This window comes from Struthio camelus, chromosome 3 (assembly GCF_040807025.1).
Source record: "Struthio camelus isolate bStrCam1 chromosome 3, bStrCam1.hap1, whole genome shotgun sequence".
Lineage (NCBI taxonomy): Eukaryota > Metazoa > Chordata > Aves > Struthioniformes > Struthionidae > Struthio > Struthio camelus.
Window position 1 is genome coordinate 48,663,442 of NC_090944.1, and position 16,852 is coordinate 48,680,293.

Here is a 16,852-nt window from a genome sequence, read left to right on the forward strand (position 1 = left end):
GTTAGGGTTAGGGTTCGGGTTAGGAGAGAGAGAGAGCCTAGGGCCCCATCTGCAGTGGGGCTGCAAAGGACATGCGAATGGATGTGCGGGGCTGCACCTACATTTCTCGCAGCACCAGTTTTGTCTGGAGTGCAGGAAGGGGGCAGGTGGGCTCTGCTCCAGGCCCTGCCAGAAACTGGGGTTAGGGTTAGGGTTCGGGTTAGGGTTAGGGTTAGGGTTAGCTTTAGGGTTATGCGAGAGAGAAAGGCTAGGGCCCCATCTGCAGTGGGGCTGCAAAGGACATGCGAATGGATGTGCGGGGCTGCACCTACATTTCTCGCAGCACCACTTTTGTCTGGAGTGCAGGAAGGGGGCAGGTGGGCTCTGCTCCAGGCCCTGCCAGAAACTGGGGTTAGGGTTAGGGTTAGGGTTAGGGTTTGGGTTAGGCGAGAGAGAAAGGCTAGGGCCCCATCTGCAGTGGGGCTGCAAAGGACATGCGAATGGATGTGCGGAGCTGCACCTACATTTCTCGCAGCACCAGTTTTGTCTGGAGTGCAGGAAGGGGGCAGGTGGGCTCTGCTCCAGGCCCTGCCAGAAACTGGGGTTAGGGTTAGGGTTAGGGTTAGGGTTCGGGTTAGGGTTAGGGTTAGGGTTAGGAGAGAGAGAGAGCCTAGGGCCCCATCTGCAGTGGGGCTGCAAAGGACATGCGAATGGATGTGTGGGGCTGCACCTACATTTCTCGCAGCACCAGTTTTGTCTGGAGTGCAGGAAGGGGTCAGGTGGGCTCTGCTCCAGGCCCTGCCAGAAACTGGGGTTAGGATTAGGGTTAGGGTTAGGGTTAGGGTTAGGAGAGAGAGAAAGGCTAGGGCCCCATCTGCAGTTGGGCTGCAAGGACATGCGAATGGATGTGCGGGGCTGCACCTACATTTCTCGCAGCACCAGTTTTGTCTGGAGTGCAGGAAGGGGGCAGGTGGGCTCTGCTCCAGGCCCTGCCAGAAACTGGGGTTAGGGTTAGGGTTCGGGTTAGGGTTAGGGTTAGGGTTAGGCGAGAGAGAAAGGCTAGGGCCCCATCTGCAGTGGGGCTGCAAAGGACATGCGAATGGATGTGCGGGGCTGCACCTACATTTCTCGCAGCACCAGTTTTGTCTGGAGTGCAGGAAGGGGGCAGGTGGTCTCTGCTCCAGGCCCTGCCAGAAACTGGGGTTAGGGTTAGGGTTCGGGTTAGGGTTAGGGTTAGGGTTAGGAGAGAGAGACAGCCTAGGGCCCCATCTGCAGTGGGGCTGCAAAGGACATGCGAATGGATGTGCGGGGCTGCACCTACATTTCTCGCAGCACCAGTTTTGTCTGGAGTGCAGGAAGGGGGCAGGTGGGCTCTGCTCCAGGCCCTGCCAGAAACTGGGGTTAGGGTTAGGGTTAGGGTTAGGGTTAGGGTTAGGGTTGGGGTTAGGGTTAGGGTTAGGGTTAGGAGAGAGAGAAAGGCTAGGGCCCCATCTGCAGTGGGGCTGCAAAGGACATGCGAATGGATGTGCGGAGCTGCACCTACATTTCTCGCAGCACCAGTTTTGTCTGGAGTGCAGGAAGGGGGCAGGTGGGCTCTGCTCCAGGCCCTGCCAGAAACTGGGGTTATGGTTAGGGTTAGGGTTTGGGTTCGGGTTAGGGTTAGGGTTAGGGTTAGGAGAGAGAGAGAGCCTAGGGCCCCATCTGCAGTGGGGCTGCAAAGGACATGCGAATGGATGTGCGGGGCTGCACCTACATTTCTCGCAGCACCACTTTTGTCTGGAGTGCAGGAAGGGGGCAGGTGGGCTCTGCTCCAGGCCCTGCCAGAAACTGGGGTTAGGGTTAGGGTTCGGGTTAGGGTTAGGGTTCGGGTTCGGCTAGAGAGACAGCCTAGGGCCCCATCTGCAGTGGGGCTGCAAAGGACATGCGAATGGATGTGTGGGGCTGCACCTACATTTCTCGCAGCACCAGTTTTGTCTGGAGTGCAGGAAGGGGTCAGGTGGGCTCTGCTCCAGGCCCTGCCAGAAACTGGGGTTAGGATTAGGGTTAGGGTTAGGGTTAGGGTTAGGCGAGAGAGAAAGGCTAGGGCCCCATCTGCAGTTGGGCTGCAAAGGACATGCGAATGGATGTGCGGGGCTGCACCTACATTTCTCGCAGCACCACTTTTGTCTGGAGTGCAGGAAGGGGGCAGGTGGGCTCTGCTCCAGGCCCTGCCAGAAACTGGGGTTAGGATTAGGGTTAGGGTTAGGGTTAGGGTTAGGAGAGAGAGAAAGGCTAGGGCCCCATCTGCAGTGGGGCTGCAAAGGACATGCGAATGGATGTGCGGGGCTGCACCTACATTTCTCGCAGCACCAGTTTTGTCTGGAGTGCAGGAAGGGGGCAGGTGGGCTCTGCTCCAGGCCCTGCCAGAAACTGGGGTTAGGGTTAGGGTTCGGGTTAGGGTTAGGGTTAGGGTTAGGCGAGAGAGAAAGGCTAGGGCCCCATCTGCAGTGGGGCTGCAAAGGACATGCGAATGGATGTGCGGGGCTGCACCTACATTTCTCGCAGCACCAGTTTTGTCTGGAGTGCAGGAAGGGGGCAGGTGGTCTCTGCTCCAGGCCCTGCCAGAAACTGGGGTTAGGGTTAGGGTTCGGGTTAGGGTTAGGGTTAGGGTTAGGAGAGAGAGACAGCCTAGGGCCCCATCTGCAGTGGGGCTGCAAAGGACATGCGAATGGATGTGTGGGGCTGCACTTATATTTCTCGCAGCACCAGTTTTGTCTGGAGTGCAGGAAGGGGTCAGGTGGGCTCTGCTCCAGGCCCTGCCAGAAACTGGGGTTAGGGTTAGGGTTAGGGTTAGGGTTAGGGTTAGGGTTGGGGTTAGGGTTAGGGTTAGGGTTAGGAGAGAGAGAAAGGCTAGGGCCCCATCTGCAGTGGGGCTGCAAAGGACATGCGAATGGATGTGCGGGGCTGCACCTACATTTCTCGCAGCACCAGTTTTGTCTGGAGTGCAGGAAGGGGGCAGGTGGGCTCTGCTCCAGGCCCTGCCAGAAACTGGGGTTAGGGTTTGGGTTAGGGTTAGGGTTCGGGTTAGGGTTGGGGTTAGGGTTAGGGTTAGGGTTCGGGTTCGGGTTAGGAGAGAGAGAAAGGCTAGGGCCCCATCTGCAGTGGGGCTGCAAAGGACATGCGAATGGATGTGCGGGGCTGCACCTACATTTCTCGCAGCACCAGTTTTGTCTGGAGTGCAGGAAGGGGGCAGGTGGGCTCTGCTCCAGGCCCTGCCAGAAACTGGGGTTAGGGTTAGGGTTCGGGTTCGGGTTCGGGTTAGGAGAGAGAGAAAGGCTAGGGCCCCATCTGCAGTGGGGCTGCAAAGGACATGCGAATGGATGTGCGGGGCTGCACCTACATTTCTCGCAGCACCAGTTTTGTCTGGAGTGCAGGAAGGGGGCAGGTGGTCTCTGCTCCAGGCCCTGCCAGAAACTGGGGTTAGGGTTAGGGTTCGGGTTCGGGTTAGGGTTAGGGTTAGGGTTAGGAGAGAGAGAAAGCCTAGGGCCCCATCTCTGGTGGGGCTGCAAAGGACATGCGAATGGATGTGCGGGGCTGCACCTACATTTCTCGCAGCACCACTTTTGTCTGGAGTGCAGGAAGGGGTCAGGTGGGCTCTGCTCCAGGCCCTGCCAGAAACTGGGGTTAGGGTTAGGGTTAGGGTTAGGGTTTGGGTTAGGCGAGAGAGAAAGGCTAGGGCCCCATCTGCAGTGGGGCTGCAAAGGACATGCGAATGGATGTGTGGGGCTGCACCTACATTTCTTGCAGCACCAGTTTTGTCTGGAGTGCAGGAAGGGGGCAGGTGGGCTCTGCTCCAGGCCCTGCCAGAAACTGGGGTTCGGGTTCGGGTTCGGGTTAGGGTTCGGGTTAGGCGAGAGAGAAAGGCTAGGGCCCCATCTGCAGTGGGGCTGCAAAGGACATGCGAATGGATGTGCGGGGCTGCACCTACATTTCTCGCAGCACCAGTTTTGTCTGGAGTGCAGGAAGGGGGCAGGTGGGCTCTGCTCCAGGCCCTGCCAGAAACTGCATTTAGGGTTAGGGTTAAGGTTAGGGTTAGGGTTAGGGTTAGGGTTAGGGTTAGGGTTAGGGTTCGGGTTAGGGTTCGGGTTAGGAGGGAGAGAAAGGCTAGGGCCCCATCTACGGTGAGGCTGCAAAGGACATGCGAATGGATGTGCGGGGCTGCACCTACATTTCTCGCAGCACCACTTTTGTCTGGAGTGCAGGAAGGGGGCAGGTGGGCTCTGCTCCAGGCCCTGCCAGAAACTGGGGTTAGGGTTAGGGTTAGGGTTAGGGTTCGGGTTAGGCGAGAGAGAAAGGCTAGGGCCCCATCTGCAGTGGGGCTGCAAAGGACATGCGAATGGATGTGCGGGGCTGCACCTACATTTCTCGCAGCACCAGTTTTGTCTGGAGTGCAGGAACGGGGCAGGTGGGATCTGCTCCAGGCCCTGCCAGAAACTAGGGTTAGGGTTCGGGTTCGGGTTAGGGTTCGGGTTAGGGTTAGGGTTCGGGTTCGGGTTAGGCGAGAGAGAAAGGCTAGGGCCCCATCTGCAGTGGGGCTGCAAAGGACATGCGAATGGATGTGCAGGGCTGCACCTACATTTCTCGCAGCACCAGTTTTGTCTGGAGTGTAGGAAGGGGGCACAATGGGCTCTGCTCCAGGCCCTGCCAGAAACTGGGGTTACGGTTAGGGTTAGGGTTCGGGTTAGGGTTAGGGTTAGGCGAGAGAGAAAGGCTAGGGCCCCATCTGCAGTGGGGCTGCAAAGGACATGCGAATGGATGTGCGGGGCTGCACCTACATTTCTCGCAGCACCAGTTTTGTCTGGAGTGCAGGAAGGGGGCAGGTGGTCTCTGCTCCAGGCCCTGCCAGAAACTGGGGTTAGGGTTAGGGTTCGGGTTAGGGTTAGGGTTAGGGTTAGGAGAGAGAGACAGCCTAGGGCCCCATCTGCAGTGGGGCTGCAAAGGACATGCGAATGGATGTGTGGGGCTGCACTTATATTTCTCGCAGCACCAGTTTTGTCTGGAGTGCAGGAAGGGGTCAGGTGGGCTCTGCTCCAGGCCCTGCCAGAAACTGGGGTTAGGGTTAGGGTTAGGGTTAGGGTTAGGGTTGGGGTTAGGGTTAGGGTTAGGGTTAGGCGAGAGAGAAAGCCTAGGGCCCCATCTACGGTGGAGCTGCAAAGGACATGCGAATGGATGTGCGGGGCTGCACCTACATTTCTCGCAGCACCAGTTTTGTCTGGAGTGCAGGAAGGGGGCAGGTGGGCTCTGCTCCAGGCCCTGCCAGAAACTGGGGTTAGGGTTTGGGTTAGGGTTAGGGTTAGGGTTCGGGTTAGGGTTGGGGTTAGGGTTAGGGTTAGGGTTAGGGTTCGGGTTAGGAGAGAGAGAAAGGCTAGGGCCCCATCTGCAGTGGGGCTGCAAAGGACATGCGAATGGATGTGCGGGGCTGCACCTACATTTCTCGCAGCACCACTTTTGTCTGGAGTGCAGGAAGGGGGCATGTGGGCTCTGCTCCAGGCCCTGCCAGAAACTGGGGTTAGGGTTAGGGTTAGGGTTAGGGTTAGGGTTAGGGTTGGGGTTAGGGTTAGGGTTAGGGTTAGGAGAGAGAGAAAGGCTAGGGCCCCATCTGCAGTGGGGCTGCAAAGGACATGCGAATGGATGTGCGGGGCTGCACCTACATTTCTCGCAGCACCAGTTTTGTCTGGAGTGCAGGAAGGGGGCAGGTGGGCTCTGCTCCAGGCCCTGCCAGAAACTGGGGTTAGGGTTTGGGTTAGGGTTAGGGTTCGGGTTAGGGTTGGGGTTAGGGTTAGGGTTAGGGTTAGGGTTCGGGTTAGGAGAGAGAGAAAGGCTAGGGCCCCATCTGCAGTGGGGCTGCAAAGGACATGCGAATGGATGTGCGGGGCTGCACCTACATTTCTCGCAGCACCAGTTTTGTCTGGAGTGCAGGAAGGGGGCAGGTGGGCTCTGCTCCAGGCCCTGCCAGAAACTGGGGTTAGGGTTAGGGTTCGGGTTAGGGTTAGGGTTAGGAGAGAGAGAAAGGCTAGGGCCCCATCTGCAGTGGGGCTGCAAAGGACATGCGAATGGATGTGCGGGGCTGCACCTACATTTCTCGCAGCACCAGTTTTGTCTGGAGTGCAGGAAGGGGGCAGGTGGGCTCTGCTCCAGGCCCTGCCAGAAACTGGGGTTAGGGTTAGGGTTAGGGTTAGGGTTTGGGTTAGGCGAGAGAGAAAGGCTAGGGCCCCATCTGCAGTGGGGCTGCAAAGGACATGCGAATGGATGTGTGGGGCTGCACCTACATTTCTTGCAGCACCAGTTTTGTCTGGAGTGCAGGAAGGGGGCAGGTGGTCTCTGCTCCAGGCCCTGCCAGAAACTGGGGTTAGGGTTAGGGTTCGGGTTAGGGTTAGGGTTAGGGTTAGGAGAGAGAGAGAGCCTAGGGCCCCATCTGCAGTGGGGCTGCAAAGGACATGCGAATGGATGTGTGGGGCTGCACTTATATTTCTCGCAGCACGAGTTTTGTCTGGAGTGCAGGAAGGGGTCAGGTGGGCTCTGCTCCAGGCCCTGCCAGAAACTGGGGTTAGGGTTAGGGTTAGGGTTAGGGTTAGGGTTGGGGTTAGGGTTAGGGTTAGGGTTAGGCGAGAGAGAAAGCCTAGGGCCCCATCTACGGTGGGGCTGCAAAGGACATGCGAATGGATGTGCGGGGCTGCACCTACATTTCTCGCAGCACCAGTTTTGTCTGGAGTGCAGGAAGGGGGCAGGTGGGCTCTGCTCCAGGCCCTGCCAGAAACTGGGGTTAGGGTTAGGGTTAGGGTTAGGGTTCGGGTTAGGGTTGGGGTTAGGGTTAGGGTTAGGGTTAGGGTTCGGGTTAGGAGAGAGAGAAAGGCTAGGGCCCCATCTGCAGTGGGGCTGCAAAGGACATGCGAATGGATGTGCGGGGCTGCACCTACATTTCTCGCAGCACCAGTTTTGTCTGGAGTGCAGGAAGGGGGCAGGTGGTCTCTGCTCCAGGCCCTGCCAGAAACTGGGGTTAGGGTTAGGGTTCGGGTTCGGGTTAGGGTTAGGGTTAGGGTTAGGGTTAGGGTTCGGGTTCGGGTTAGGAGAGAGAGAGAGCCTAGGGCCCCATCTGCAGTGGGGCTGCAAAGGACATGCGAATGGATGTGCGGGGCTGCACCTACATTTCTCGCAGCACCAGTTTTGTCTGGAGTGCAGGAAGGGGGCAGGTGGGCTCTGCTCCAGGCCCTGCCAGAAACTGGGGTTAGGGTTAGGGTTAGGGTTCGGGTTAGGAGAGAGAGAAAGGCTAGGGCCCCATCTGCAGTGGGGCTGCAAAGGACATGCGAATGGATGTGCGGGGCTGCACCTACATTTCTCGCAGCACCAGTTTTGTCTGGAGTGCAGGAAGGGGGCAGGTGGTCTCTGCTCCAGGCCCTGCCAGAAACTGGGGTTAGGGTTAGGGTTCGGGTTAGGGTTAGGGTTAGGGTTAGGAGAGAGAGAAAGCCTAGGGCCCCATCTGCAGTGGGGCTGCAAAGGACATGCGAATGGATGTGCGGGGCTGCACCTACATTTCTCGCAGCACCAGTTTTGTCTGGAGTGCAGGAAGGGGGCAGGTGGGCTCTGCTCCAGGCCCTGCCAGAAACTGGGGTTAGGGTTAGGGTTCGGGTTAGGGTTAGGGTTAGGGTTAGCTTTAGGGTTATGCGAGAGAGAAAGGCTAGGGCCCCATCTGCAGTGGGGCTGCAAAGGACATGCGAATGGATGTGTGGGGCTGCACTTATATTTGTCGCAGCACCAGTTTTGTCTGGAGTGCAGGAAGGGGGCAGGTGGGCTCTGCTCCAGGCCCTGCCAGAAACTGTGGTTAGGGTTCGGGTTAGGGTTAGGGTTGGGGTTAGGGTTAGGGTTAGGGTTAGGCAAGAGAGAAAGGCTAGGGCCCCATCTGCAGTGGGGCTGCAAAGGACATGCGAATGGATGTGCGGGGCTGCACCTACATTTCTCGCAGCACCAGTTTTGTCTGGAGTGCAGGAAGGGGGCAGGTGGGCTCTGCTCCAGGCCCTGCCAGAAACTGCAGTTACGGTTAGGGTTAGGGTTCGGCTTTGGGTTAGGCGAGAGAGAAAGGCTAGGGCCCCTCTGCAGTGGGGCTGCAAAGGACATGCGAATGGATGTGCGGGGCTGCACCTACATTTCTCGCAGCACCAGTTTTGTCTGGAGTGCAGGAAGGGGGCAGGTGGGCTCTGCTCCAGGCCCTGCCAGAAACTGGGGTTAGGGTTCGGGTTCGGGTTAGGGTTAGGGTTCGGGTTAGGCGAGAGAGAAAGGCTAGGGCCCCATCTGCAGTGGGGCTGCAAAGGACATGCGAATGGATGTGCGGGGCTGCACCTACATTTCTCGCAGCACCAGTTTTGTCTGGAGTGCAGGAAGGGGGCAGGTGGGCTCTGCTCCAGGCCCTGCCAGAAACTGGGGTTAGGGTTAGGGTTAGGGTTAGGGTTGGGGTTAGGGTTAGGGTTAGGGTTAGGCGAGAGAGAAAGGCTAGGGCCCCATCTGCAGTGGGGCTGCAAAGGACATGCGAATGGATGTTCGGGGCTGCACCTACATTTCTCGCAGCACCACTTTTGTCTGGAGTGCAGGAAGGGGGCAGGTGGGCTCTGCTCCAGGCCCTGCCAGAAACTGCAGTTACGGTTAGGGTTAGGGTTCGGGTTCGGGTTAGGAGAGAGAGAAAGGCTAGGGCCCCATCTGCAGTGGGGCTGCAAAGGACATGCGAATGGATGTGCGGGGCTGCACCTACATTTCTCGCAGCACCACTTTTGTCTGGAGTGCAGGAAGGGGTCAGGTGGGCTCTGCTCCAGGCCCTGCCAGAAACTGGGGTTAGGATTAGGGTTAGGGTTAGGGTTAGGGTTAGGCGAGAGAGAAAGGCTAGGGCCCCATCTGCAGTTGGGCTGCAAGGACATGCGAATGGATGTGCGGGGCTGCACCTACATTTCTTGCAGCACCAGTTTTGTCTGGAGTGCAGGAAGGGGGCAGGTGGGCTCTGCTCCAGGCCCTGCCAGAAACTGGGGTTAGGGTTAGGGTTAGGGTTAGGGTTAGGGTTAGGCGAGAGAGAAAGGCTAGGGCCCCATCTGCAGTGGGGCTGCAAAGGACATGCGAATGGATGTGCGGGGTGCACCTACATTTCTCGCAGCACCAGTTTTGTCTGGAGTGCAGGAAGGGGGCATGTGGGCTCTGCTCCAGGCCCTGCCAGAAACTGGGGTTAGGGTTAGGGTTAGGGTTAGGGTTAGGGTTAGGGTTAGGGTTGGGGTTAGGGTTAGGGTTAGGGTTAGGAGAGAGAGAAAGGCTAGGGCCCCATCTGCAGTTGGGCTGCAAGGACATGCGAATGGATGTGCGGGGCTGCACCTACATTTCTCGCAGCACCAGTTTTGTCTGGAGTGCAGGAAGGGGGCAGGTGGTCTCTGCTCCAGGCCCTGCCGGAAAGTGGGGTTAGGATTAGGGTTAGGGTTAGGGTTAGGGTTAGTCGAGAGAGAAAGCCTAGGGCCCCATCTGCAGTGGGGCTGCAAAGGACATGCGAATGGATGTGCGGGGCTGCACCTACATTTCTCGCAGCACCAGTTTTGTCTGGAGTGCAGGAAGGGGTCAGGTGGGCTCTGCTCCAGGCCCTGCCAGAAACTGGGGTTAGGGTTAGGGTTAGGGTTAGGGTTAGGGTTAGGGTTAGGGTTGGGGTTAGGGTTAGGGTTAGGGTTAGGAGAGAGAGAAAGGCTAGGGCCCCATCTGCAGTGGGGCTGCAAAGGACATGCGAATGGATGTGCGGGGCTGCACCTACATTTCTCGCAGCACCAGTTTTGTCTGGAGTGCAGGAAGGGGGCAGGTGGGCTCTGCTCCAGGCCCTGCCAGAAACTGCAGTTAGGGTTAGGGTTAGGGTTAGGGTTAGGGTTAGGAGAGAGAGAAAGGCTAGGGCCCCATCTGCAGTGGGGCTGCAAAGGACATGCGAATGGATGTGCGGGGCTGCACCTACATTTCTCGCAGCACCAGTTTTGTCTGGAGTGCAGGAAGGGGGCAGGTGGTCTCTGCTCCAGGCCCTGTCAGAAACTGGGGTTAGGGTTAGGGTTCGGGTTCGGGTTAGGGTTAGGGTTAGGGTTAGGAGAGAGAGAAAGGCTAGGGCCCCATCTGCAGTGGGGCTGCAAAGGACATGCGAATGGATGTGTGGGGCTGCACCTACATTTCTCGCAGCACCAGTTTTGTCTGGAGTGCAGGAAGGGGGCAGGTGGGCTCTGCTCCAGGCCCTGCCAGAAACTAGGGTTAGGGTTAGGGTTAGGGTTAGGGTTAGGGTTAGGCGAGAGAGAAAGCCTAGGGCCCCATCTACGGTGGGGCTGCAAAGGACATGCGAATGGATGTGCGGGGCTGCACCTACATTTCTCGCAGCACCAGTTTTGTCTGGAGTGCAGGAAGGGGGCAGGTGGGCTCTGCTCCAGGCCCTGCCAGAAACTGGGGTTAGGGTTAGGGTTAGGGTTAGGGTTTGGGTTAGGCGAGAGAGAAAGGCTAGGGCCCCATCTGCAGTGGGGCTGCAAAGGACATGCGAATGGATGTGTGGGGCTGCACCTACATTTCTTGCAGCACCAGTTTTGTCTGGAGTGCAGGAAGGGGGCAGGTGGGCTCTGCTCCAGGCCCTGCCAGAAACTGGGGTTAGGGTTAGGGTTAGGGTTAGGGTTCGGGTTAGGCGAGAGAGAAAGGCTAGGGCCCCATCTGCAGTGGGGCTGCAAAGGACATGCGAATGGATGTGCGGGGCTGCACCTACATTTCTCGCAGCACCAGTTTTGTCTGGAGTGCAGGAAGGGGGCAGGTGGGCTCTGCTCCAGGCCCTGCCAGAAACTGGGGTTAGGGTTCGGGTTCGGGTTAGGGTTAGGGTTCGGGTTAGGCGAGAGAGAAAGGCTAGGGCCCCATCTGCAGTGGGGCTGCAAAGGACATGCGAATGGATGTGCGGGGCTGCACCTACATTTCTCGCAGCACCAGTTTTGTCTGGAGTGCAGGAAGGGGGCAGGTGGGCTCTGCTCCAGGCCCTGCCAGAAACTGCATTTAGGGTTAGGGTTAAGGTTAGGGTTAGGGTTAGGGTTAGGGTTAGGGTTAGGGTTAGGGTTAGGGTTAGGGTTAGGGTTCGGGTTAGGGTTCGGGTTAGGAGGGACAGAAAGGCTAGGGCCCCATCTACGGTGAGGCTGCAAAGGACATGCGAATGGATGTGCGGGGCTGCACCTACATTTCTCGCAGCACCACTTTTGTCTGGAGTGCAGGAAGGGGGCAGGTGGGCTCTGCTCCAGGCCCTGCCAGAAACTGGGGTTAGGGTTAGGGTTAGGGTTAGGGTTCGGGTTAGGGTTGGGGTTAGGGTTAGGGTTAGGGTTAGGGTTCGGGTTAGGAGAGAGAGAAAGGCTAGGGCCCCATCTGCAGTGGGGCTGCAAAGGACATGCGAATGGATGTGCGGGGCTGCACCTACATTTCTCGCAGCACCTGTTTTGTCTGGAGTGCAGGAAGGGGGCAGGTGGGCTCTGCTCCAGGCCCTGCCAGAAACTGGGGTTAGGGTTAGGGTTAGGGTTCGGGTAAGGGTTAGGGTTAGGGTTAGGAGAGAGAGAAAGGCTAGGGCCCCATCTGCAGTGGGGCTGCAAAGGACATGCGAATGGATGTGCGGGGCTGCACCTACATTTCTCGCAGCACCAGTTTTGTCTGGAGTGCATGAAGGGGTCAGGTGGGATCTGCTCCAGGCCCTGCCAGAAACTAGGGTTAGGGTTAGGGTTAGGGTTAGGGTTAGGGTTAGGGTTCGGGTTAGGAGAGAGAGAAAGCCTAGGGCCCCATCTACGGTGGGGCTGCAAAGGACATGCGAATGGATGTGCGGGGCTGCACCTACATTTCTCGCAGCACCAGTTTTGTCTGGAGCGTAGGAAGGGGGCAGGTGGTCTCTGCTCCAGGCCCTGCCAGAAACTGGGGTTAGGGTTCGGGTTAGGGTTAGGGTTCGGGTTAGGCGAGAGAGAAAGGCTAGGGCCCCATCTGCAGTGGGGCTGCAAAGGACATGCGAATGGATGTGCGGGGCTGCACCTACATTTCTCGCAGCACCAGTTTTGTCTGGAGTGCAGGAAGGGGGCAGGTGGGCTCTGCTCCAGGCCCTGCCAGAAACTGCATTTAGGGTTAGGGTTAAGGTTAGGGTTAGGGTTAGGGTTAGGGTTAGGGTTAGGGTTAGGGTTCGGGTTAGGGTTCGGGTTAGGAGGGAGAGAAAGGCTAGGGCCCCATCTACGGTGAGGCTGCAAAGGACATGCGAATGGATGTGCGGGGCTGCACCTACATTTCTCGCAGCACCAGTTTTGTCTGGAGTGCAGGAAGGGGGCAGGTGGGCTCTGCTCCAGGCCCTGCCAGAAACTGGGGTTAGGGTTAAGGTTAGGGTTAGGGTTCGGGTTAGGCGAGAGAGAAAGGCTAGGGCCCCATCTGCAGTGGGGCTGCAAAGGACATGCGAATGGATGTGCGGGGCTGCACCTACATTTCTCGCAGCACCAGTTTTGTCTGGAGTGCAGGAAGGGGGCAGGTGGGCTCTGCTCCAGGCCCTGCCAGAAACTGCATTTAGGGTTAGGGTTAAGGTTAGGGTTAGGGTTAGGGTTAGGGTTAGGGTTAGGGTTAGGGTTAGGGTTCGGGTTAGGGTTCGGGTTAGGAGGGAGAGAAAGGCTAGGGCCCCATCTACGGTGAGGCTGCAAAGGACATGCGAATGGATGTGCGGGGCTGCACCTACATTTCTCGCAGCACCAGTTTTGTCTGGAGTGCAGGAAGGGGGCAGGTGGGCTCTGCTCCAGGCCCTGCCAGAAACTGGGGTTAGGGTTAGGGTTAAGGTTAGGGTTCGGGTTAGGGTTAGGGTTAGGGTTAGGAGAGAGAGAAAGGCTAGGGCCCCATCTGCAGTGGGGCTGCAAAGGACATGCGAATGGATGTGCGGGGCTGCACCTACATTTCTCGCAGCACCAGTTTTGTCTGGAGTGCAGGAAGGGGGCATGTGGGCTCTGCTCCAGGCCCTGCCAGAAACTGGGGTTCGGGTTAGGGTTAGGGTTCGGGTTCGGGTTAGGAGAGAGAGAAAGGCTAGGGCCCCATCTGCAGTGGGGCTGCAAAGGACATGCGAATGGATTTGTGGGGCTGCACCTACATTTCTCGCAGCACCAGTTTTGTCTGGAGTGCAGGAAGGGGGCAGGTGGGCTCTGCTCCAGGCCCTGCCAGAAACTGGGGTTCGGGTTGGGGTTAGGGTTAGGGTTAGGGTTAGGAGAGAGAGAAAGCCTAGGGCCCCATCTGCAGTGGGGCTGCAAAGGACATGCGAATGGATGTGCGGGGCTGCACCTACATTTCTCGCAGCACCAGTTTTGTCTGGAGTGCAGGAAGGGGGCAGGTGGTCTCTGCTCCAGGCCCTGCCAGAAACTGGGATTAGGGTTCGGGTTCGTGTTAGGGTTAGGGTTAGGGTTAGGCGAGAGAGAAAGCCTAGGGCCCCATCTGCAGTGGGGCTGCAAAGGACATGCGAATGGATGTGCGGGGCTGCACCTACATTTCTCGCAGCACCAGTTTTGTCTGGAGTGCAGGAAGGGGGCAGGTGGGCTCTGCTCCATGCCCTGCCAGAAACTGGGGTTAGGGTTAGGGTTAGGGTTAGGGTTAGGGTTAGGCGAGAGAGAAAGGCTAGGGCCCCATCTGCAGTGGGGCTGCAAAGGACATGCGAATGGATGTGCGGGGCTGCACCTACATTTCTTGCAGCACCAGTTTTGTCTGGAGTGCAGGAAGGGGGCAGGTGGGCTCTGCTCCAGGCCCTGCCAGAAACTGGGGTTAGGGTTAGGGTTAGGGTTAGGGTTAGGGTTAGGGTTAGGGTTAGGGTTCGGGTTAGGCGAGAGAGAAAGCCTAGGGCCCCATCTGCAGTGGGGCTGCAAAGGACATGCGAATGGATGTGCGGGGCTGCACCTACATTTCTCGCAGCACCACTTTTGTCTGGAGTGCAGGAAGGGGGCAGGTGGGCTCTGCTCCAGGCCCTGCCAGAAACTGGGGTTAGGGTTCGGGTTAGGGTTAGGGTTAGGGTTAGCTTTAGGGTTATGCGAGAGAGAAAGGCTAGGGCCCCTCTGCAGTGGGGCTGCAAAGGACATGCGAATGGATGTGCGGGGCTGCACCTACATTTCTCGCAGCACCAGTTTTGTCTGGAGTGCAGGAAGGGGGCAGGTGGGCTCTGCTCCAGGCCCTGCCAGAAACTGGGGTTAGGGTTAGGGTTCGGGTTAGGGTTAGGGTTAGGGTTAGCTTTAGGGTTATGCGAGAGAGAAAGGCTAGGGCCCCATCTGCAGTGGGGCTGCAAAGGACATGCGAATGGATGTGTGGGGCTGCACCTACATTTCTCGCAGCACCAGTTTTGTCTGGAGTGCAGGAAGGGGGCAGGTGGGCTCTGCTCCAGGCCCTGCCAGAAACTGGGGTTAGGGTTAGGGTTAGGGTTAGGGTTGGGGTTAGGGTTAGGGTTAGGGTTAGGCGAGAGAGAAAGGCTAGGGCCCCATCTGCAGTGGGGCTGCAAAGGACATGCGAATGGATGTGCGGGGCTGCACCTACATTTCTCGCAGCACCACTTTTGTCTGGAGTGCAGGAAGGGGGCAGGTGGGCTCTGCTCCAGGCCCTGCCAGAAACTGCAGTTACGGTTAGGGTTAGGGTTCGGGTTCGGGTTAGGAGAGAGAGAAAGGCTAGGGCCCCATCTGCAGTGGGGCTGCAAAGGACATGCGAATGGATGTGCGGGGCTGCACCTACATTTCTCGCAGCACCACTTTTGTCTGGAGTGCAGGAAGGGGTCAGGTGGGCTCTGCTCCAGGCCCTGCCAGAAACTGGGGTTAGGATTAGGGTTAGGGTTAGGGTTAGGGTTAGGCGAGAGAGAAAGGCTAGGGCCCCATCTGCAGTTGGGCTGCAAGGACATGCGAATGGATGTGCGGGGCTGCACCTACATTTCTTGCAGCACCAGTTTTGTCTGGAGTGCAGGAAGGGGGCAGGTGGGCTCTGCTCCAGGCCCTGCCAGAAACTGGGGTTAGGGTTAGGGTTAGGGTTAGGGTTAGGGTTAGGCGAGAGAGAAAGGCTAGGGCCCCATCTGCAGTGGGGCTGCAAAGGACATGCGAATGGATGTGCGGGGTGCACCTACATTTCTCGCAGCACCAGTTTTGTCTGGAGTGCAGGAAGGGGGCATGTGGGCTCTGCTCCAGGCCCTGCCAGAAACTGGGGTTAGGGTTAGGGTTAGGGTTCGGGTTAGGGTTAGGGTTAGGTTTAGGGTTATGCGAGAGAGAAAGGCTAGGGCCCCATCTGCAGTGGGGCTGCAAAGGACATGCGAATGGATGTGTGGGGCTGCACTTATATTTCTCGCAGCACCAGTTTTGTCTGGAGTGCAGGAAGGGGGCAGGTGGGCTCTGCTCCAGGCCCTGCCAGAAACTGGGGTTAGGGTTAGGGTTCGGGTTAGGGTTAGGGTTAGGGTTAGGCGAGAGAGAAAGCCTAGGGCCCCATCTGCAGTGGGGCTGCAAAGGATATGTGAGTGGATGTGCGGGGCTGCACCTACATTTCTCGCAGCACCAGTTTTGTCTGGAGTGCAGGAAGGGGGCAGGTGGGCTCTGCTCCAGGCCCTGCCAGAAACTGGGGTTAGGGTTAGGGTTCGGGTTAGGGTTAGGGTTAGGGTTAGGAGAGAGAGAAAGGCTAGGGCCCCATCTGCAGTGGGGCTGCAAAGGACATGCGAATGGATGTGCGGGGCTGCACCTACATTTCTCGCAGCACCAGTTTTGTCTGGAGTGCAGGAAGGGGGCAGGTGGGCTCTGCTCCAGGCCCTGCCAGAAACTGGGGTTCGGGTTAGGGTTAGGGTTAGGGTTTGGGTTAGGCGAGAGAGAAAGGCTAGGGCCCCATCTGCAGTGGGGCTGCAAAGGACATGCGAATGGATGTGCGGGGCTGCACCTACATTTCTCGCAGCACCAGTTTTGTCTGGAGTGCAGGAAGGGGGCAGGTGGTCTCTGCTCCAGGCCCTGCCGGAAACTGGGGTTAGGATTAGGGTTAGGGTTAGGGTTAGGGTTAGTCGAGAGAGAAAGCCTAGGGCCCCATCTGCAGTGGGGCTGCAAAGGACATGCGAATGGATGTGCGGGGCTGCACCTACATTTCTCGCAGCACCAGTTTTGTCTGGAGTGCAGGAAGGGGTCAGGTGGGCTCTGCTCCAGGCCCTGCCAGAAACTGGGGTTAGGGTTAGGGTTAGGGTTAGGGTTAGGGTTAGGGTTAGGGTTGGGGTTAGGGTTAGGGTTAGGGTTAGGAGAGAGAGAAAGGCTAGGGCCCCATCTGCAGTGGGGCTGCAAAGGACATGCGAATGGATGTGCGGGGCTGCACCTACATTTCTCGCAGCACCAGTTTTGTCTGGAGTGCAGGAAGGGGGCAGGTGGGCTCTGCTCCAGGCCCTGCCAGAAACTGCAGTTAGGGTTAGGGTTAGGGTTAGGGTTAGGGTTAGGAGAGAGAGAAAGGCTAGGGCCCCATCTGCAGTGGGGCTGCAAAGGACATGCGAATGGATGTGCGGGGCTGCACCTACATTTCTCGCAGCACCAGTTTTGTCTGGAGTGCAGGAAGGGGGCAGGTGGTCTCTGCTCCAGGCCCTGTCAGAAACTGGGGTTAGGGTTAGGGTTCGGGTTCGGGTTAGGGTTAGGGTTAGGGTTAGGAGAGAGAGAAAGGCTAGGGCCCCATCTGCAGTGGGGCTGCAAAGGACATGCGAATGGATGTGTGGGGCTGCACCTACATTTCTCGCAGCACCAGTTTTGTCTGGAGTGCAGGAAGGGGGCAGGTGGGCTCTGCTCCAGGCCCTGCCAGAAACTAGGGTTAGGGTTAGGGTTAGGGTTAGGGTTAGGGTTAG